General features: G+C 37.8%; 1 long non-coding RNA gene across 5 annotated transcripts in view; it reads left to right on the top strand.

Moving 5' to 3' along the window:
- The window catches only part of LOC107315030 (uncharacterized), a 141,604-nt gene that overhangs the window by 3,478 nt on the left and 115,784 nt on the right, over positions 1-22,342 (top strand). For 4 of the 5 annotated variants that reach the window (XR_014947205.1, XR_014947203.1, XR_014947202.1 and 1 more), the window contains exon 2: positions 1,796-1,867. The exons of the other annotated variant lie outside the window; for it this stretch is intronic. This is a non-coding gene — a long non-coding RNA (uncharacterized LOC107315030). The remainder of the gene's footprint in view (positions 1-1,795; positions 1,868-22,342) is intronic. 5 annotated transcript variants of the gene reach the window in all.

Genomic DNA, 22,342 nt, shown 5'->3' with positions numbered 1-22,342 from the left:
AATGCATTCTGAAACTATTTATTTATTTATTTATTTTTTTCTGGCACAGATAGCAACATTATAACTTGAGATCTCATTCCCAACCATTGCTGGCTGTTCTTGGGTGTGGGAAGAGGTGATAATTAGGCGAAACTAGCTGATCACAACATCTTCTTGGATCTTTATTGTTGATGATAAAAATGTCTTTGGGATAAACTGAAGGTTTTTGTTGCAAAATGCCTGTTTTTCTCAGTGCTTTTAAAAAGGCTCTGTTGACATTCGTCAAGGCTTGCTGAACGTTTATAAAGACCAAACAGTGGATGTGAGTGCAATGAGGTGGTAGCCATCAACTGTGTTTCAGTAGTGGCAAGAGTCGGTCACCTCTGCTGGTGTAGGGAGTTGACAACTTCAAGCCAAGTAATAAATACTAGGCACTTCTTGCCATGAGTATGAGCAGGCATTTGTCTTTGCAGTATGTGTAATTCATTCTGCCCTTTAAAGAGAAGTGGAACAAAGCTGGTGAGGGCATTGGAGCAATAATTTTAGGAGAAGGGGCTAGGGAAACTGGGGTTGTTTAGCCTGGAAGAGACTTGGGAGATGTTATTGCCCTCTGCCACTACCTGAAAGGATATTGTGTCAAGGTTGGGTTTGGCCTCTTCTCCCACAGAGGGTAGTGATAGAACAAAAGGGAAAGGCATCAAGTTGCAACAGAGAATGTTCAGTTTGGATATTAGGGAAAACTTATTTTACAGCAGAGTGATCAGGTGCTGGAATGGGCTGCCCAGAGAGGTGATGGAGTTGCATCCTTGGCAGTGTTTGAGAAATGTGTCAATGTAGTACTGAGGATCATGGTTTAGGGGAAATATTGCTGGTAGGTGGATGGTTGAACTAGAGGTTCTTAGAGGTCTTTTCAACTTTTATCATTTTATGATTCTGTGATTTCTCATGCTTCCAAAATCAATTATAGCTAGTAGAACTTTTCTACTACTGCCTTTAGTTTTATTTGGAATGGGGTAAGGATCCGTAATACAAGAGAAGGTACAAACACATAGGAAAACCAAAAAAAGGATAACAGATGGAATAAATTAGGATGGTGGATTTTTCTTGCCAAATATTAGATATCATTTCCAACACGCTGTTGTGATTACTTATTCAGTAGATCCCTCTTGCCCACAATATTTGCTCTTGATTTTCCCAAATCTTATCAGCTCCTCAGCGACTTTCCAGCACCCTTCCCTGTCACTTTGCCTGACAAATTAATTGGTGACTGCTAGTGTGTGCTGTAAGGTAAATCTATCCTATATGTTCCAATTGATCTCATGTTGGAAGAAGAATGGTTTTGAAAGGCCTTAGGTCTAGGAACATCAGGAATGTAAGCTAGTATTTTTTCAAATGCTTTTGTAGTAATGTGAAAATGTCTAAAAGGTCTAATTTAAAGCTAACGTATAAGAAAAGATTTGAAAATGAAAAACAACTCTGGCATACTCACCATCAATTTTTGTATAAATTCAGTAGCCTAAACCTTTGGATGTTCAGTTCTGCATTTGACTGTGTCCTTAGCATCTGGTAGAGTTACAGGACCCTACATTCTGTGTATGTAATCCAGGATGCTTATGACCCTGTTTTTCAAGGATTTTGAACTCTGTGTAAAAATATCGAACTCCAAAATGCTTGCTGTTACCAATATTTCCATAAAGGCTGAAGATTTATAGGAGTATAACAGTGATTTTCCACACCAGTTAGCAATTGAAGTGTTTTATGGTGTTTTCCACACAGATTTTTTCCCTTTTCGATTTTACTTGTTATTCTGTTTCAGTTTACTCAGTGGCTTCAGTTTCCTGTCCTTGCTGGCCTCCTCACTCAAGTCTCCCTTGAATTCTTCCCTCTGGTGAGTTTCTGTGAAATTCCTCTCACAGACTGTCACTGCCCTAGCAGTGTGACCAGCTGCACTTTGCTCTCACTGCTGTTGCTTCTTTAATTGTCAAGTGTTCTGCATTCTCCCATGAGAACTGCTGCAGGTTGGTTTTAGTGGGTGCAATGAGTGGGATGAAATCCCTAACATCTCTGGAGGCCAAGACTGTTTTATCTGAGCAGCAGCTTCTAGTTCTAAACCCATAGGGTACATATCAATAGGATTTTTCCATCATGTCAATAGGATTTTTCCATTCTTAACCTGTACAATTCTGATGATTCTTTGTAAGCATTAGAGCTGGACTGATTTTGCATGCTGATGTATCAGCCTCTCACATTTTCACTAATGTGCAACTCACTTTTGCTGGTTCTGTGCTGGGTTTGTCAGCTGTCTGGCTTTAATTTAGGCAGTTGAAGTTCCAGGGCATTTTCATGCATACAGCTTAAAGTGCAGTAGGACTCTTACAAGCAAGATGCTTTGTCATCAAGCTCTCTGTATCAAAGCAGATCTTGGGTCTCTCACTGTAGACCCAAAAAATTTTACAGCATGCAAGGGTATTCCTGTGCACATGTAGGTCCTGTCAATTTGCGAAAAACAATGCTGCAAGTGAACGAGTCAATGATTTTTTTGAGGGGGAAGAAAAAAGAAGTTTTGCAAATGTGATGGAGTGATTAGAAATGTTGCCTCCTGAAAGCAAAACTTAAGACTCTAAGGACTACAACATTTCCCAGGAATCCAACATTCTCTGTTTCTCTTTGTCTTCTTCATTTTGTTATTTATCAGGCACACTCATTTTCAATAAAGTGTAGATGGCCTTCACATTTAATTTGGAAAGGCAACAAAATTAGCTTATGTGGCCAATACTGAGCTGGTAATGTTGTGGTCACATTTTTCTCCTCCCCAAATTATTATCTGTAGAAATTAGAACTTAATGTCCAGAATCAGTTTCAATGAATTGCCCAGCAGGAGTTCTTAGAAAAACAAATGCTTTTAAAAAGTCAAAATACATGCTGACATTTTTAAAGTTAGGAAATTGTAGTGTTCTCAATTAAACCACTTTCTTACTTCTTAGTGAGTATAGATTAAAAAGAAAAAAAAAAAGAAAATTTAACTAAAATACAATACTATTTATGTGTATGGATAATCAGTTTATGCAAACACTGGAGTTTTTATTGGCATTCTATTCATGGCAGTCATGAAAATGTTCAGAGATTGTCTCTACTATTCATCTGTACAAACATCATTTCACTGCAGTGTTCACAGACTGATATGTCAGCCCTCCTGCTCGTAGCAGACAAGGTTCACTGACACACGTGTTTGGCATGGCAGTCCTTTTGTGCTCTCTTCTACAGTGGTTGCATGGTAGTGCGAAAGTTTTGCTGAAAATATTTCACGTAGACAGGATATTGCAGTCAGAGTTATTCAGACAATATGCAGATTTAGCTCTTGGCCTCTCCAGCGAAACTGCTAGCAGAGTGTTAGTTGATAGAGTTTGCTCTGGTGTATTGTGATAAGTTGATCTGTACTAATGGACAAATGGGACTGTGGCCAAATGTAGAATGCATGGGAGCTGGCAAAAGTTCTTGGTCGCTTACCAGCATTAAGTAGTTTCAGACTAGTTCTGAGTTCATTACTAACCTGCTTGACTGTGTTTCTTGCTTTCTGAAAGTTTCAGACCAATGAGCAGCTCAGCATAAGAGCAGTGTCCTTTCATTACATCTGTTTGATTTATCGGCTGCCTTTGGAACTGTCAGCTAAAGCCATGGCCTCGAGCACCTGTCAGGCCTCTTGGGCTTGCTCAGGTCCCGAGATGTGAATATTTACCTTCACTGAGCAGTACTGGCTGCTCTTAGCACTCCTCTGACCTTATTTATTTAAGCTTTCTCTGAGTACTCTGGAAAGCTTCTAGATTTTCAGATGTGGTTAGACTGCAGTACTTCCAGTGAATTAGTAGTGATAAACAAAGGATGTAAAACCTTACCCTTTTCTGCTTGCTTATGTACAAGAGCTTGTCCTCTTCATTTCAGTATTTTTTAAAACAGATTTTGTGTTAATTTGCTCTCCTGTTTCTCATTGCTTTTGAAGAAAACATCAGTGTTTTTTAGTTTATGTGATTTAAAATTCTCAAGCTGCTTTCCTATCAGCTGTTAGCTCTGCAGCAAGGGTTAGTAAGTGTTCAAGAGGTCTGGATAGGGAGCTAGGAGGTATGGTTTAGTGGTTTTCTATAGGTATGGTAAAGGGAAGACAGTTAGACTAAATGATCTTGTAGGTCCTTTCCAACCTTGTGATTCTGTGATCTCAGAATGTCACTCAGGAGAGGGAGTTTTGAACTTGTGATCGGCATCAGACCCCAGCTTCCTGTGAGCAGTGTGGGAGCTGCTGCTGCTACACATATTGTACTGCTGCATGAGTGGGAGGAGATGAAACTTCTGCCATTTCTATGGCATCACTCAGCAAGGTGTAAATGAAGTATGAAATAAAAACTCTCAGCCCACTCAGTGCACAGACAGAAAGAAGATAGTGCTTTATACTTGCTGCTGTGATAAGCTATTTGCTGTAATATTAACCTTATGTGGTGCCAGAATGCTTCCTAAGTTTTACAATCTTGGGTCAGAAGAAAAAATGATTGCTTGCAGATTTCTTCCTTTTTCTCTCTTTCCACCAGCGTACTACTGCATGTCAAAGCTGGTGATGCAGTGCAGAGCAGGAATGAGGTAAAAAGGCTGACAAGGAGATCCTTTTCTCAAAGAAATTCTGTAACTGAATCAGTAGGCATAGTCTGCAGTGAACTTCAGGGTAAAATGATAAAACACCACACACTGGATGCAGCTCCAGGTATAAAAACACTTGCTGTCCTCATTTTATTGAGCTCAGCCAGATAATTTGGAGGGAAGGAGCCATAGGTGGTAACATATCTGTACTATATTTAAATTCATTAGGACAAAGGAGACTGTGTTGCTAGGTAGCTTATTTGGTGTAGTAGCAATCTGTGGATGGAAATGCTTTTCAGCTCCAGATTTGCCCCTAGGTCTTGCCCTTGTAGCTTAACAAATTGCTACCTAGAACTTTGTGGGATCCCATTCATTATTTTTAAGACATAAACAAGTGTGTTGACAGCCTTCTTTTTATTTTGCTGGAAGAAGTGTTGAGTTGCTGAAGCCTCTGAGCTAGATTCTAAGCTGGTGTAAATAATGTAGCTTCACTGATGTCAATAAAATGAGGCCAGTTTATATCAGCTGAAACTTAGTCTTTTTGGAAGCAAGTCAGCCCTTAATCTCCATGCCATTCACAAAGAGGCATGTATTTCTCTGTTTTTTTTTAATCCTCATGTGTCCTTTGTAGAACTAAGTGATCTGTGCTGCAGTGTTGAGAGACAGAAAGAAATGAGGTAGATGCTTATTTGAAGTGCTGGACCCTCCCTTGATCTGCCAGAAACTTCTGTGTGGCAGTGTTATTTCTGTGTTTTTTTTCGTTGTCTTTATTTTCCCATCTTAGAAAAATACAGGGATAAAACCAGCAAACACTGAAGTTATCTACTGCAGTAATGGGAGCTGCAGTGTAGGTTGGTAGGTGACATCTCAAAGCCTAACGACAGTTGAGGGGCATTTAGTGCCACCATTGTAGGAGAAGCACAAATAGACAGCTGCTGAGCAGTGACCAGAGCCTGCATGGCTCCTAGGCTGCTGCACAAAGGAAGAATCATGTAGCAAGGGGCATATAGGGTTGGACTTGTGCACATTGGGATACTTGCTGGTTAACACTGACTACCACAAGTGGTGTGGACACATACCAGTGATGAGCTTTCCGTAGGACTGTGTAGGAGGTAAAGGGATGCATGTCACCTTGCACTGCGTTCAGACTGATTCAGCCTATAGATCTGAGAGCTTTGGAGAGGCAGGATAAATTCTAGTAGGAGAGGTTTATATAAATGCCATTCTGATTAAAGAAGGGAGCATAAAGGTAAGAAATTACAACCTGCTCCATCCTGCAGTGCTTGCTGGTGATAACACGTCTATAGGGAAGGCTTTGTGATAAGAAATGAAAACAGCAAGATTCAAAGAAAGTGAGATGCCTTTGTAATGGCCTGAAGGAAATTGGGTCATTAAAACACTCTTCAACCTTTCTTAGGGGTATGGAGAGGACCAGAATAGTGCTCATGTGATGTTTGTATTAAGTCTTAAGAAGGCCAGTAACCCTTTTGGTACACAGAAGTGAATGTCATCCACCTGGAAAAAAAGTCTGCAACACAACTGAATGAGTAGAAGATTGGAGGGTCATTTGCAGAGGTCTTAGGCTGTTTGGTAGAGCTATACATGTTCCCTAATGAAATTTATTACTTAATTTGTTGGGCAATTGTTGGAGAGTGAATTTTCTCTATTTCTGCCCTTTGATAAATCCCGAATAGAAGAAAGTTTCCTTATTGTTACAGATTGAGAGAGTGGTGAAAATAAGACTTGCACTGCTGCAAATGAAAGTCAGACACAGGAGCAGTGTGTTAGGTGGGTTAACAAAAAAAAAAAAAAATAAATAATCAGTCTAATCAGAGATTAGGTGCCACAATAAAAATTGCTTTCTCCTAGAATAAAAATTTCTGTGAAAGCATGTTTTAAAGATTCCTCATTTGGGATGAATATAGAGCAAGACTTAGATTTGTCGTGTCTGTATCTGTTTGGTCACAAAGATAATGCACTGAAATATGCAAGTCCTGGTCAGATGTACATTTATGTAATAATGCTACATTGCTCTTGTGAGCAAGTTCTAAAACTGTCTATATTTTGCATAAGGATGACCCCATGATGATCTTACTCTTTTTTTATGGATTCTAATTGCTTACATAGAAAACAGAGATATATATTCACTATTAATTTGTAGCTGACTATTTTACTTCAGAATTGTCTGTGAAATTATTGCATAGACATTAAATTCTGTGTATACCTTTTAGTTACTAATGAAAAGCAGCATTCTTATTTCTTCTAGGGAAGAGTGGATAGCAAGCAGAAATGGGTAGAAACCATTTAAAAATGAATTTTATAACATTTATTGTTATTTTTACAGTACATAGAAATTAGATTTATGTGTTTGGGTTTTTGGAGGAAATGAAATGGGTGGTAGGAACAACTGAACGCAGAAGATTCTGGATCATTTAAGCAGTGCACTGCCAGGTAGCAAATGCAGCTTAATGTAGAAAAATGTTAAACAATTCATCTGGGAGGAAGGAATCAGTCTCAGGAATATGTATTAAATATGCAGCTGTCCAGCATACTGATTAGGAAAGGGATGGTATAGTGATGGTGAAATAACTGAAAACGTGAGTTCCAGTGCACTGCATTAAGGATTTTGAACAATATATTAGGAAGAAAAGGCAGCACAACCATAACGGAGTATGGATTGAAATTCTTTTTAGTACAGGATTAAAGGTTTTTCACAGGTTTTTTTTCCTCAGAATTTGAAAAATAAGGACGTTAATTGCTCACGGCATTTTTTTATTTTGAAACGTTCCCTTTAACTTTCGTAAGGGGACAACTGCTTCTAGAGATTATGCTCTTCTCAGATACCTCTTTGTTTAGAGAACAAACAGCAAGCCAGAAATTCTGGGTTGTGCAGATGATTGTGCACACAAGATGCAGGTATTGATGATATCTGTGAAACTGCAGTGTGATGCAGAGTGCTGTGCTGAGTTGCTAACTGCCGCACATCTGAATTAATGACCGGAGTGATTTCTGGTTTTTGATTCTTGCTGCCTGCCCTGCAGCTCCTCTGCAGAGAGCAATGCTGAGCAGGAGGGCGGCTGGGTGGTGGGGATGTGTGATCTGCTTGTGGGAACATTGGAGCCAGGAGTTGCTCCTGTGTACGGTGTGGCTCCAGATCCAGCTAGTTACTGCTAATGCTGCAGAGAAAAGTGCTGCTGTGTGTGTATAGACATTCACAAGTTGTGTTCCCTTGTTCAGGTTCTTTTCAAGCTAAATATTTTTTTTTTCTGTGATTCCAGTGTAGCCACCATTATGTATGAGGCTCTGTATTCTATTTAAATGCTTCTGTGCTGTTTCAAGGTTTTTTTTTTTTTTTTTCCTACTGCACTAGAGAACTGACAGCTAGAAAAGCGCAGTGCATGAGTGTAGTATGCCTACGTGCAGCTCAGCTTCTACCTGGTCTCTGAGAAATGCCCTGAGGCTCAGTGCTGTGGGTGATTTCCATGTTGCTGTGCTCTCTGCCTGACCAGCAAGAGGCCCTATGTGAAGTTGGTAGGATAGAATGAGTATCTGTGTTGTCTGCAGCTGTTCGCAGTGCGGTGTTTTTGCACTGTCCTCATTTACATGGGTAATTTAATCTCTGAGGCAGGGAGCAGGCATCCTTGCCTTTGTCAGCACTGTGAGAAAAACACTGTGCCCAAATGAAGAGTTAGCTGAGCAGTCGTGAGCGGGAATGTCTCACGCCGGAGTGTGATGGATGCAATGAGGATTTGTATGCATCACTGCCCGAGGATGGGAACACCGCAGCGCGGAGTGATCATGCTGCAGTGCACAGGCACCAGTTACCAAAAGCTCTGCAGTGGGGAGAAATACTGGGGGATGCAGAAATGTGCAAAGTCTCTGTGGTCTGCTCCCCAGCACTTACAGCAGCTTGATACAAGCCCACTGTCCTGCCACTCATAAGAGTCACGTTTTGGGGACTGTATGATCTCCACGCATGTGTCAGAATCTCTGCAGTGTTATTTCACTGTCATTTATCCTCATCTTTTAAATAACAGAACTTTGCCACCTACTATCTGTTGTACCAAGTCACAGCTAGACAAAAATAGATGACCAAACAGTCTTGCTTCATTTCCAGATAAATAGGTTTCTTTTCATGCTAATCTGTGCTTTCAGCATGCCTTCTGAACGAACTGATGAAAAAATATTCTTTTCTTCAAAGAAAGCTGCTGCAGAGATCCTCGCTGAAATCTCCTTTGCCTGACTTAAGGTATCGGCCTCTGACCAGCAGATGGCAATCTGCGCCTGTCACAGAATGCAGGGTTTTAGTACAGGAGCTCTCGTGTACAACTTCCTTTGCTTATTACAGTTTACTTGAAGGGCAAAAAGACCTGGAAATCGTGGGCAGCCTTTGTTAGGCTCAGAATGTCAGAATCTGGAAAAGCACAGCCGAAGATCTGCTTTATGCAAATCCCAGCTAGCAAGATCTGTGGAGAAGCAAGCTAACCTAATGTCATGAATTTGTGCTACTCTTTTTCATTTTTAAGTACAGGACAGATAATTATTTTACATCATTGTTGTGATTTCGCTTCTGTGTGCTGCTAATCTTTTAATGCACTCTTTAGAAAAAAGAAAACGTTTGTTTTCCCTGCACCCCATGTTTTTCCCCTAGCATTTAAAATGGGATGCAATAACGTGATCTTCAGCTGACTTAAAAAGTCAAGGCACAAAAGAAAAGCATTTTTCCTTCTATAGTGACAAATCTGCTGTGCTGGAGTAATGTGTCCAAGCAACAGTGTGAGAGTCTAGTTTAGCATTTGAATTGGAATACAGATGGCATTAAAGCTATTGCTGAGCAATTTTGATTCACATTCTTTTTATTGCAGAAGAGAAGATTAATGCTACTAATTTCAGTTATGTGAAAACTGTGAGCTGATAAAGGACCTGTATGCTTTTTAAAGCAAATATTAATAGCAGAAAGAGGAATATTCCTATGCTGTGGTGGGAATAATTGTGTAAGTAATCTCACATACTGCTTTAAATGAGTTTGCATCATTTTGTGCAGTATCATAATGCAGGCATTTGATCATCTGTAACTCCATGATGAAATGATGAAAACGAAGGCTGAATTAATATACTGGATGTGCTGACACTGTTAACAATATAAGAAGGTTTTGCTGGGAATATAAGATTTTCTTTGCTACTGTTAAATGTAATTCTTGCACAGCTGTCCAGCTGGTAGCTTGTACTAGTGGGCTGCAGTCCTGATGCAGTCTATATGCTGGATGCTAGCTGAGTAGTACAGACATACTTTTATGAGTAGCATTCATTAAGGAAAGAGATTAAATGTAAATTGGCTCAGTGCACTGTGCTACAGGATCAAATAATGGGGAACTACTGTACTAGCTATGCAAAATCTGAATATCTGGGAGATAGCCAGTGCTTTTAGTGTGGAGCAGGAGACCCCGAGGTCCATGTCAGTATAGAGTTCAAGGTAGCTAAAGTAAGGGGACATGGCTTAACATGAGTACTGATGCCAGTACAGGTTCTTGCACTTTGTTTTACCCTATTGAAATACTGTTCATCTGATGATAAGGACGTGGTATTAACTGTAAAATGTAGCATGGGAAGATTTTATGAGAAAGCTTGGCTACAGGCACTGCACCATGTATATCCTATTTCAGCATACAGGTACTCCTCCATTTTACAGTTCGCTTTTCCTTATACAAGAAAACAAAAGGGGGAGGAATCCAAGCTGTGCCCATAGCAACACTATGTTTTCAGTGAATGGTAAGTGATGGAAATACCATAGCAGAAGAAAAGAATACTTATATTTGGTGAGATTAAATGAAAAAGAATAAGCATGTTTGGTGGGTAGGAGGGACTGAAAAGATTATAAAACAAGGTTTTTAAATGATAACTTCTTCAAGTGGTAGAGTATGTGCAAATATATTTTGGGAAATGGAGGCGCAATTACAAGCACAACAGAAATTGCTGGAATTGATTTTCATGACAGAAAGGACTATCTTTTGCAATTTCATTACATAAAGAAAGCTTAGATTAAAATCTCCTTTGCTGCAAAAACATTTGTGTTGTAAAACAATTTCCAAAGGAAATAATATGCTTTTACTGCTCGAAACAAATAAAAGTTCATTAAATAATAGAGGGAATATATAAGCATACTCCATCTAGTACGTGGTTAAAAGACAAAAATAACAACTAACAACTGTGCAAGTGCTACATGGAATTTTTTTTTTGTTTTGTTTTGTTCAGAGTGGGCTGTGTGCTTAAACTATAGTGTCAGAAGGACAGAGGTGTTTTCAAGGCCTACAGTAGAGGCCTGTTCAGGTGCCTGTATAGCACCTTAGTTCTTCACATTCTTGGCGGAAGTCAGGGTACATCTTGTGGGTGATGTGGCTGAGCACCCAAATAAGGTATAGCAGGGACAGAGAACTCCAGGGCTCCTATACTGGTCTCAGTGATGACTCTGGACAACACAGCTGCAAGGGTTTCCATCAGCTGTCCTTGTTTCCAGATTTTTGAAATGGTACCAAAAACAAAGCTTCTCATTTCTGATGAAGGGCTAGGGATGGCACTGCATGTCTCTCTGGTATGCTAATCTCTTTTGGATTTCAGCACACAGTGATAAAAAATTTTCCAGCAGGATAAAAGTAGTCCATGGATTGTTTCATTCCATCAGCCCTGTCATGCATGCTGTGACATAAATGTTACCAGAGCACTTCTGTGGGGATTTTCTTTGCTAGAACATTTGGTCCAGAAGTACTTCCAACCACATTATCATTGACATTTATGGAAGAATTCTCATAACTTCAGTTCCTCACGTTTTGATATCAAAAACATGTTTTCTGGGGTTTCCAATCAGTTAGTGATATTTTGGTGCAGCAAAATAAGCTAAGCTGGTTAGGGGACATTGTTTTACTGCAGAATTTACTGAAGCTTAAATATCCGCTGAAAGGTGAATGAAAGAGAGTTTAATGAAGTATATAGAAGGAAAATAGCTACCATCCAACTCCAGTAGTATTGGAATGGTGTGCCTGGATTTTAATATTTATCTGTACTTTGTGTTTATGCAGGAAGAAATTATTCTGTATTTCAACTCCCATACCCACAGATACCAAGTGTAATCAACAGCACTCTTAGAACCCAAAACATCATCTTCAAAGAAAAGAGTTGTTTCTATAGGCTTGCTAACATGCTTTTACCTCTTGTTCTTTCTCTGTTGGTCTGCAGGTCAATGTTGCATCAAAAATTTACTAGATATGCCTTTTTATGTGCATCAGATAGTCTTTCTTTGTTCTTTTTGTTACCCGTAAGCTCAGTTTTGGCCATCTCCAAGTCTGTATTTCTTAAAGGACTGCTGTGGGACCTCCAATGTTAGGCTGTGCCCCCATCTTTTATCATCCCACGCCTGTACTCATCCACTCCTAATTCTATGTCTTCAGCCCTAAGGACCTTTATTCACATATCGGGTTTTCAGGTTTGTGTTTTCTATGCTGATATGTTATGCTGGTTTTGTAAAAAATATGATAAAGCTAAATGGAAGTATATCAAATTGCTCACAGACTTCAACAATTAAAGAGAGGGCTGTTACTGCTAAACAAAATGAAATAAAGCTGCAGGCAGATCAAAGAAGTTAAGACAAACTTCAGTCCTGAGGCTTGGCAAATTCAGTGGCTAGATTGTGGCATCCTGCTAGCAATGATAATAGCACATTACAAAGCTGCGTGATTACAGGTGGCACTGAGCAGATTCCTTGCACTGATATGCCCTAATGTAGGGCTGTGATGTTTTGCATTAGATTTGTTTCAAACAATTTTCTGACAAAATACTGTACAGCTGATGACCTGATACATTCAGAACTTAAAAAATACAGGAAATAAGGTCATGGCAGGATGACAGTGACAAAATATGTCTTCACACAATGTGTTCGCACTCCAAAGGACCAGTGGCTGGTGTCTTCCTGTTCACTGATGAGGAAGAGACCTGCACAGCAGCTGTGGGAGGCAAAATTCCTGACCACCCAATCACAGGGGAAAATACCAAAAAGAAAACTGGAATTTTCCAGTTGGGAAAATAAGGATCTGCTACACTTACCAGTAATTCTGTGTGGTTTAATTCACAATGGGTATTCACAGGTATTGTTATGAATAAGCTGCTTCTTGTTTTGATCTGGCAGAAATTTTGTTTGTTAATTTGTGTCCTCGAACTCTGTTCCTCATGATCTTCTTACTTGCTGTCAGCTCAGGGTTTGTAGGGAAGGATGATGAGGTTGCACATTAGCTTTGTTGGAAAAGAAAGCTGCAGTGGCAAGGAAGGAGGGGACTCACAGCTCTAAAAGCCATGAACTTGTCTGTGCTGGATAAGGGAGACCTTAATATTCTGATGCTTGTTCCCAGCACAGCTGTTTTTTTTAAACTGAAGGTATACTTAAATTTAATTTAATTTGACCACTGATCAGTATGCCAAACATTACACTGCAGAAATATGCATTGTTTTTGTCTTTTTTTTTTTTGACACTATGATACATTGTTTTTTTTTTCGGTTTTTTTTTTTTGGTTTTTTTTTTTTTTTTTTTTTGGCCATTGCTTCAGTAACAAGGGTCTGTGTCCGTGTTGACACAAAGGTAAACTCCATTGCCTAGAAACTGAGCTTCTCTGTGGAAGGTGAGAAATGCAGTTGTAACAATCACAAATGATCCTTTTTCTCTAGGGCTCAATGAAGCAATGAGCCCATCCTTCGTCTTTCTGAGCAAGCTCTCTGAGTGCAGTAATATTTTGTGAAAGTCAATGTCATTCTCAACTGTTTTAAAGAGAACCCCAAGTTGTCCTGATATCTGCATTTTGTCTGAAATTATTATGTACCACCTCTTGGAACATGACCTTTAAGAGGATGTAGCTGAAGGAAACCTGATTGCTGATCTGAAGTGCTGGTCAAATTGGAACAATTTTGTTCCCACCTAGAAGTGTAGGTCTTGGTGTCTAAACAAATTATATTCAAAGTAACATAATGTAGTGGCAGTAAATTAGCAGTTTTTTAAAGACTGGCATCTTATAGAAGACTGAATTTACAAGATAGAGTATCATATCCCTTTACACAAAGCTCCTTGTAACCTTAAAGAAGGCTTGTTGCATCACATATTGATGAAGAGACAGGCTTTTACAAGCAGCTAGGTAAAAGCAAAATATAAAACTATCTGCCTCCTAGCAGTTTTTCCTCCCTGTTATGGGCAGAGGTACATGCAGTAGTAGAAAATAATTAAACCAGTCTGTTCTAGCAGAGGGTATACAGGCTACAGTGTGTCCTACTGCATTGCAGGTTGTGCAAAGGGAAGCATGTGCAATTTCCTCAGGCTAAAATTCATTCATTTAATTCTATTTTTTTTTTTTTTTTCCCCTCCAGAGGAAAGGGTAGCAGCAGTTGGTAGGAACAGTATAGGAAGCAAGCTAAGAAGAAACTGTAGCATGTAAAGAATAGTTTTTACAAAACATTGACAGGCTTGAAAGCAAGCCTTTAGAAAGTGCTTATATATGTGGAATTATCCTGTTGACAATGTCTTCATTGGTATGGGGTTTGCTAATTATTTCCTCTGATTCCTATGTAAACCAAAGGTAAAATGATGAAGTCCCTTGGATCTCAGATGATAAAATGACAAAGGTCCACAACACTTAAAGGATAGGAGCGTTTTACACTGCATTGGTACTTTTAAGGATGAAGGAAACACATCTGTTCATTACATTGTACAATTGCATTGTGTGTTGGAGTTCCTTTTCATCCCTTTCAGTCTATCTTTAAGAGATTAAATGTTGAGTTAGGCTGTTCTTTTTGGGTATTACCTTTTGTGTATTAAGTGAGATATGTACATAAGAGCAACATTTTGTTCCTTGCTTAGCTGTCACTGTTGCACCCATATCTCAAAAATAATAATTCAAGCACAGCTGTTGTGAAATTCTACTGTATTACTACATCCTCAAAGCCAAAGTGTTATATATGCATGTATGCATATATCAATTTGATTTTTGCTGTATTTTACCTGAAAACTATCCAGAGGGGCTCAGTTCTTTACACAGTGAAAAACACATTTTGAGGGCTGGATTTATAAGGCTATTTATAACAATTAAGGTGTTTTCAACGGTATCCAGTTACTTATGTATATACACATAAATATATATATATACACACACGTGTATATACATCCCAGCAAACATACTTGCATTTTTGGCAATGAAATACTTTGTAAAGGGGAATGAGAGAAAGCCAGAAAGCTTTACAGCAAGCAGACCACAGGGGATCCTTTAAGAGGTTGGTTTTTTTTTTTTTCTTAGTGAATTCCTCTACCAAGGTGGTTTCTTTTCTCAGGGGGTTCCTCTCCCCAGTACTTAGTTAACAGGAGTCTTTTATCCCCTGCTTCTCAGATTCTTTTTTTTTTTTCTTCTTTTCCTCTTTTAATGTGACCCAACAGATAAGCCTGCGGGGAAGGGTGTCTTTGTTACATTATCACCTTTTTCAGTGGTCAGTTCCTTCAAGCCGCACCCTTCCCCACCCCATGGAAAAAGACTGTTTGTCCCCCGCTTCTGCTTATCTTTACAATCGGAAGCAGAAGTATTGTGGCATGGTAACACCTGCCACTTGCCCCCCTAGATAATTTGCAGTTATCAGTTTTATCACCAAAAAGACCTCATGAAGTTACTTTTGAGCCAAGGAAAAAAAATAGGAAAAATTCTGAAAGGAATTCAGAAAACTGTCTTTTGCACTCATTGCAGCCTTCCAATGCTTGAGGAGAGTTTATGAACAAGATAGACTGACTTTTTGTATTGTCTGATGAACTAAAAGAGGGGAACTTCAGGTTGGTTGTTAGGAAGAAATTCTTTACTCAGGGAGCATTGAGGCAGTGGTACAGCCTGCCCAGAAAAGTTGTGAATGCCCCATCCATGGAGGTGTTTTAAAACTCATTTGAATGGGTTCATAGAAAGCTTGATATGCAGGTTGGAAGCGCTCTATATAACAGGTGAGCTGGAATTAGATGAACTTATTGGTCCTTTCCAGCCTAAACCACTTGAAGATTCTAGGATTCTATGATCTGGTCTGACCTTTGCATTCTGCAGTATTAACTCATACATCATACTCTTTAACTTCTTAATCTAACCTTCTTTTAACGTTTTAGTTCTGTATTGGCAAAATTGTGTCATATATTTACTTTTAGCTTAAATTTAAGGAAGAAATAGATATGGAAGAGTGCAGAAAATTGAAATTTAAATGCTTAGACGTTCAGGATTACAGTGTTGTTGTGGATGTTTGTTTTTAATTGGTAATACCAAAGTTATAAAATTGTTTAAAAACATTAGCGTAGTACTGTGAATAAAGTACATCCGAATGTACTTTTTGTTGGTACAGAAATCTGATGGGATCTCAGAACTGACTGAGATTCTTGAAAAATCATATCAGTCTTTAAAAAACTGCATAGATAGGACAAAGTACATGTGGCATGTGAAAACTCACTCTGGTATAGGCGAGAATTGCACTTTTTCCCCCCCTAGCTCTTAGAACACAATTGCATTCTATGTTATTAGTAGCTTTGACTTGGAAATATACAAAAATATGTACTATACTATTTTTTCCATTAAAAAAGGGAAGGATGGAGGTAAGGAGGAGAACTGGGGATCGCTGATAACACAGATATCTAGAGTTCTAATGTTAAGAATATTAAAATAATGTCTCTTTGAAATACCATGTTTGGATAGTGAGATATAGAGTCTTAAGGCCAGAAGGGTATTATGATTATCTTTTAATCTGACCTTATGAGTGAAACAGGTCATTAAACTTCATCCAGTGATTCCACAGTGCTGTGAATTATTATTTCTAGCTTTATAAGTTAATTTCTTCCCTTCATTCATTTTGTAAGCCTTGAAAATATTTGCAGGTTTTGATCTTGCCCTTCCCTGCTTACTGCCTTCTTTGCTTTTCAACAGTATAAAAATCATTGAGTCTTTCATATTATTTTATTCTCCTGTTATCCATATGCTATCCATGAAAAGTCATCAGGAAGTACTAGATTCATGAAAGAAATGAGACTGTTTTTAAATTTATTTTTTTTTTAGGTCAGGAAATATGTTTTTCTCTCTTTAAAATATTAAAATAGATAATTCAGTATAAATGCTCATTTTTGTAATTTAAAGCAGTTACAGACAAAATTACAGCATTCAAAATGAGTGGAAGAGATTATTTGATTCCTCAGAAGTAATGTGTCAATGATGTGAAATTTTAAATAATACTAATTTATTCATATCCAGGAAGTCTCAAAGGAGCAATGAAAAGACATGTACAATAATTACATGACCTTCTCTTTGAAAAAAAGAGCAATTATCCAGCAGCAGTGAAGAAAAATACAGGATTACAGTTTTAATAAGTCTCTGATCTAATCAAGACCTCACATAAGTTTCAATTTGAATTCAGCATGCACACAGTTGTGCTAGGAGTTATTTTCATTTTGAGTTTTCTTTGCTAATACACTTTCCAGATTGATAATAAATATTATTCCGAATTCATATTGTAAATTCTGTAGTTATTGTATGAAATTTAGTTTTCATTTTCCTGTACTCTCTACGCTCCATTCATTGTGACTTTAAGTGAGGGCAGAAACTCTCTGGGACTCAAAACAAGCCTTTATAGCTAAAGGTAGGCTATAAAGTGTCTAGTACACTCTGTATACTGATTTAAATGAAATTTCTTGAGATGGAAATGTTATGGGTTGTGCAGCTGTTGCCAAACTCTTCTCATTTACAGTGAGTTAAAACAGAGATATGGCTTGTCTAAGGCTTTCTGCTGCCGACTTATCTAATCCTTAAATTCAGGCAACGGAATCTTTGTATTTCTATGAATTTGGATGATATTTTTCATTCCTGTAATATTCATAATAAATTATAATCTAAATTAGAAATTATAGTTGTTACAATAAATTGTTATACTACTTTATAATTATCTCTGCAAGAGTCTGCAGAAGCATGGAATTTCTGTAAGAAAATGTTTGTTTTTGTTTTGAGTGCAGACATATGCGCATAATGAGTCCTTGGAGATAAAACCGTGTGACATAGTGAGGAAATGAATAAAATCAGCTTTTTTTCCCCCCAGAAGATGAACCTATACATTTAGTAAGAAGGGGGTTCAGAAGTTTAAATTTCATTTATCCAGGTAACTGTTGTACTTGTTATTTTCTATCTGATGTGAACACAAGGACATTTTGTCAGAAGTGCCAGCAAGGAAATGATCAGAAATTAGTAACTTACCTTGATCCCCACGTTGGAAAGTCAGAGGAAACACAACTGAAATAAAAGATGCATGACACATAACACATTTTGTTGATATGCTTGGTTTGCATAGCCTCCACATACATCACAGACCCATAAAAACAATCGATCTATCTTTATTCTTATAACTTACCTATTCCTTATACATTTCTTTTTAACAATACACATTTCATTTCTGTCAGAAGTGTCCTCACCTATAAGCAGTGTACTTTATTTAGTTTTCTTCTGTTTACCTTTCCACTTATGCTTTTTTTTTTTTTTTTTTTGTACTACCAGAAATTAGTAAAATGTGGTCTGGAGAAGGCGGCCATAGCAGAATAGTCAAGTCACTTGCAGCAGGTGATCATATGTACAATGGAAATCTGGAACTTTTGGGAGGGCAGAATGAAGGTTGAGATGTTTGGTCTGTGGTTGTACTCAGTTAATTCTGTTTCATTTTGAAAATATGACAACTTGTCCTCACTGTAGTTATATATATTAGATACAGTGCAGGATTAGATGTCTGTTCTGGAAGATGATGTTGCTGGTGTCCCTGGAAGGCATGCTTGCAGTAGGAATACCATGATGGGATCAGCTAAGGGTGATATGCTGCAGTTGGTGGTTTCCAAACAGTTCAGTGCTGTGGACTCTGGAGGATTCAGTAGTCTCAGAGTTCTTTGAGGTTCTGCTAGCAGACAGTGTTGAAACATGAGGTAGAGGATGGAAAAAAGATGATGCATTGGATCTGATAGAGAGAAACTTGCTATTCTTTTCCCAAAAGTGTTCTTTCATTTTCTGGGACGTGCAGTGCATTTTGAGGATGGCAGTCAGAGGATCACATGGAGCTCAACTTCATAACAGCTGCCACTTTGAGCCTTCTGCCCATAGTAGGAATATTAGAAAAGCTGGATGGATAGTGGGCACAAGAAACAGAACACGGCAAAAGAGGGAACTTAAGGTTGAAAACAAATTCAGTGAATTTAACCTGAGGAGATTAGAAGGTGTTAAATAGTTTACGATCAGGGGATTAGGGGAAGTGGAGAGAAGGGAGTTGATTAAAGTCGTGGTTGGTTTGCATGTGAAAGGCTGAAAAAACTTTTGTAATTTGTCACCTGTTATTTGCAACATTCTTCTTTGTTTGGCAAATTATTTAGAACACTATAAAGTATTCGCAGTGTTCTCAAATTGCAGTCGCAAGCTCTTTTCTCATCCTTTTGCAGTCATGTGCATTCTTAGTGAAAGTTTGTTAGAGCAAAAATACAGTTGTTTGTACCTTTCAGTGAGTGCCATTCAGTAAATGCCTGATAAGCATTTACTACTTCTTTTTGCTCATTTTGTGGATGTCCTCAAATTTGCTAACTTGATATTTTTATGCATTTATTTTTGCTTTGGAATCTATGCTTATCAGTACATTTCTAAGATGTTTGAGTCATTTCATATTCTACTTACAACCTGCCATGTACACGTTGTTTTTGTAAGCAATTGCAATTTTTTCATCAGTAGCTGATACGGACCTAAAGCTTCAGCTAGCAGTCTTCTGAAGAGCATATAGAAAAAAAAAAAAAAAGAAAAAAAAAATAAAAAAGAAAAAAGCTTTTGTATATTTTACATTTTTGGCTGGCACCCAGCCTGGCAGTTTTAAAGAAACAAAGAGGTTTAATATATTTGAAATTTATATTGTCATAGATACAATTGCATAATTTGCTAGCCATTTCTGCATAATGATGCTGTAATTCCTGTTGTTAAAATTTGCTGCTGAATTTAGTCATCATTGTAACTAAATTCTCCTGAAGACTATAGCAGCAGGAAACACTGGAACAATGTATTAATCACAACAAATTAAATTAGCAAATAGTTTCCAAGATTGTGAGACAGTTAAGATAGAAAGGATACGGCACAATGAGCCACTTTAGGTTTCTGCTGATCTGAGATTATTCCCAGCTATGTTTGAGATCTAATGTCTGAAGGTGCCTATGAGTAATGCATGGACAGCTAACCCTTTCAGTACCACTCTCTTGTCTTTGAGTTCCCAGATGACTAGAAGACAAATATCTGAGCATTTGGAATTGGAAAATAGAATTCTGCTTACTGAAAATTCCAAGTTGTTGTAAAATTGACTAATCTTCAGACTTAAGTTAAAGCAATCACCTACAAGTGAGTGTACTTGTGTCCACTGTGAATTTCATTCCCAAAAGTCACTTGTAGCAGAAGTAAGAAGAATGTCTCTAGTCTAAGAAAAAAGGAGATAATGAAGCTTCTGATTCAGTATAAGGTGTATGCTGCTACACATTTCTAAAATGTTTTTCAGCAGTGGGCAAACAAAAGTCCACTAACAACATTGTCCTGAGTGTTTTATGTGGGAAAGTTTTATTTCTCCTGGTAGAATAGGCCACAATAGTGGAAGAATCTCATAGTCAGAATGTTTTTCAGAATGTTAAATTCAGAACTTTTCCCAGTTTAATTCAAGCACTGTGAGTCCATTCTAAAAGTCTGTTTCCTTCCATCTTGCAAATAACTGAAGCTGGACAATATTTGCTTGCTCCTTTTCAAAGCTGCTGAGGTATCTCGGTGATTCAGACACCACACAGTGTGGTCACCAACAGCTTTACTTTAACCCTGGAAAGGCAGAGAGGTGAGTTAGTGATTGATTTTACACCAGAAGTTAAATTCCTTTAACCTGTTTTTGCTTTTAACAGAAAATTAATGTAGAAAATTCTCAGTAAGTTATTAAAGAAACTGTAATAGGATGGGACCACACAGTTCCTTGGCTGCTAAATGCAGGCTTTGCACAATGCTGTAGGTGCCTTGGGAATTCAAAAGACAGTGAATGTTTGACTTCAGCAGGTAAGGCAAAAAGCAGCAGATAAAATGGAGGCTTCTGTTGGTTTTTGGAAACCCTACAGGAAAGTTGTTGACTTTCTCCTTACTCTCACTTAGTGACATGGAATGTGTTGCATACTCTATGCCAGAGACATCAGTGGTGATAGTTCAACTTATTTGATACTAAGCTAGAGTGATAAAATGTAACTGGAATCATATAAATTTTATGTATTTAATAGAAAGTGATGGCAGGTATGAGTATGTAGAAAACATTTTGTTTTCTGTATAAACTGGATATAAGCTTAGTATTAAACTGCATTTTTTCTTTTGTAACTTACGTATGAACACATACTCTCCAATCTTTAACATGATTTCAGCAGGAAAAATGAACAAAATTAATAGGGAATTGTTTTATACAAATGGTTCATGTCAGATTATTAGTTCCTTCTTCAGAATGTTGTTTTTGTAAAAGGGTATAATTTCTTTGTGCAACTTGTAACAAAATGTACAATTTGTCATAGTTGCCTTGCATAGTGTGTATATAAATGCATGGAATATCAATGCTGAGGTTTAAATCAACCAAAATTACAACATAGAAAGAAAGGGCTTGTTTATAAGATTGTGAACCTTGTACTGGACTGGAAAACCATCTGACTGCAAAGAAGTCAAAGACACATTTGCAGCAGCCTGATGCCAAATGATTCAGCTAGACAAACTTCTGGGGACTCTTGTGCTAATAGAAAAGCCTGACTGTGATTCTTTTTCTTTATGCAGACTCAGTTTAACTCTGTTTTTCGTTAGAAAATTATAACTCTGGAGTGTTGGTCTTTAAATCAGATAGGGTAATGGATGGTCTCAGCAAAAGTAGCAGATGAAAGTCCAGGTGGCTGAAAGAGCACAAACTATAGATTATTTTTCTGGCTACTTAGGGGAAGCAATTTCTGGAGATCTACAGGAAATGAATTTATTTAAACCCTCCCAAATAGATTTCAGATTTACAAGACTGAAGTATTCTGAATACCAAAACCTAACATACTGTAACTATTCTGTTACATAATAGTTATACATAACTATTCTTAATACCAAACCAAAACATAACGATTTAATTTAAAAAAAAAAAAAAAAAAAAGGCAGAAAAAACCCACAAAACAAAATTCTCCAATCTATGAAAAAGAGGAAATGTGGCTTCTCAGACTCACATCTTTCTCTTCTTAAACCCATTTTTTTTTTTCTGTTTAAGTTAAAGTAAAAAGTTCCTGGAATTCTGCTTCAGATCCATAATCAGAATTTGAGAGAGCACTCACAATTTATCTGCTGCATCCCTAACAGTGTCCTTGATTGAGTTAGATCTTGGTCTTGCCTGAAATGTTGTTTTCCAGACAGTTTGATTTTCAAGTTAGGTTGGGATGCTCTTGAGAATTTTGGGCCAAGTGTAATTCATCTGGCATCAAGGAATGGCAAATACTCACGCTTGAATGAATCTTTGTTTAAGAACAGAATATTATAGATCTTTGATTATTTTAATTTATACATATAAATGTTCAGTAGCTCAGATTTGAAAGTAAAAATTTGACCTCAGTTAAATATCTGATCTTATTAAAAAATTGCATCATTTTCTAACATTGTTTTAATCAGGAGAT

The sequence above is a fragment of the Coturnix japonica genome, chromosome 5, assembly GCF_054131305.1.
Source record: "Coturnix japonica strain WE chromosome 5, WE-NBRP24, whole genome shotgun sequence".
Classification (NCBI taxonomy): Eukaryota; Metazoa; Chordata; class Aves; order Galliformes; family Phasianidae; genus Coturnix; species Coturnix japonica.
Note: the sequence above shows the minus strand (reverse complement) of the source record. Positions and strands in the feature narration are given on the sequence as shown.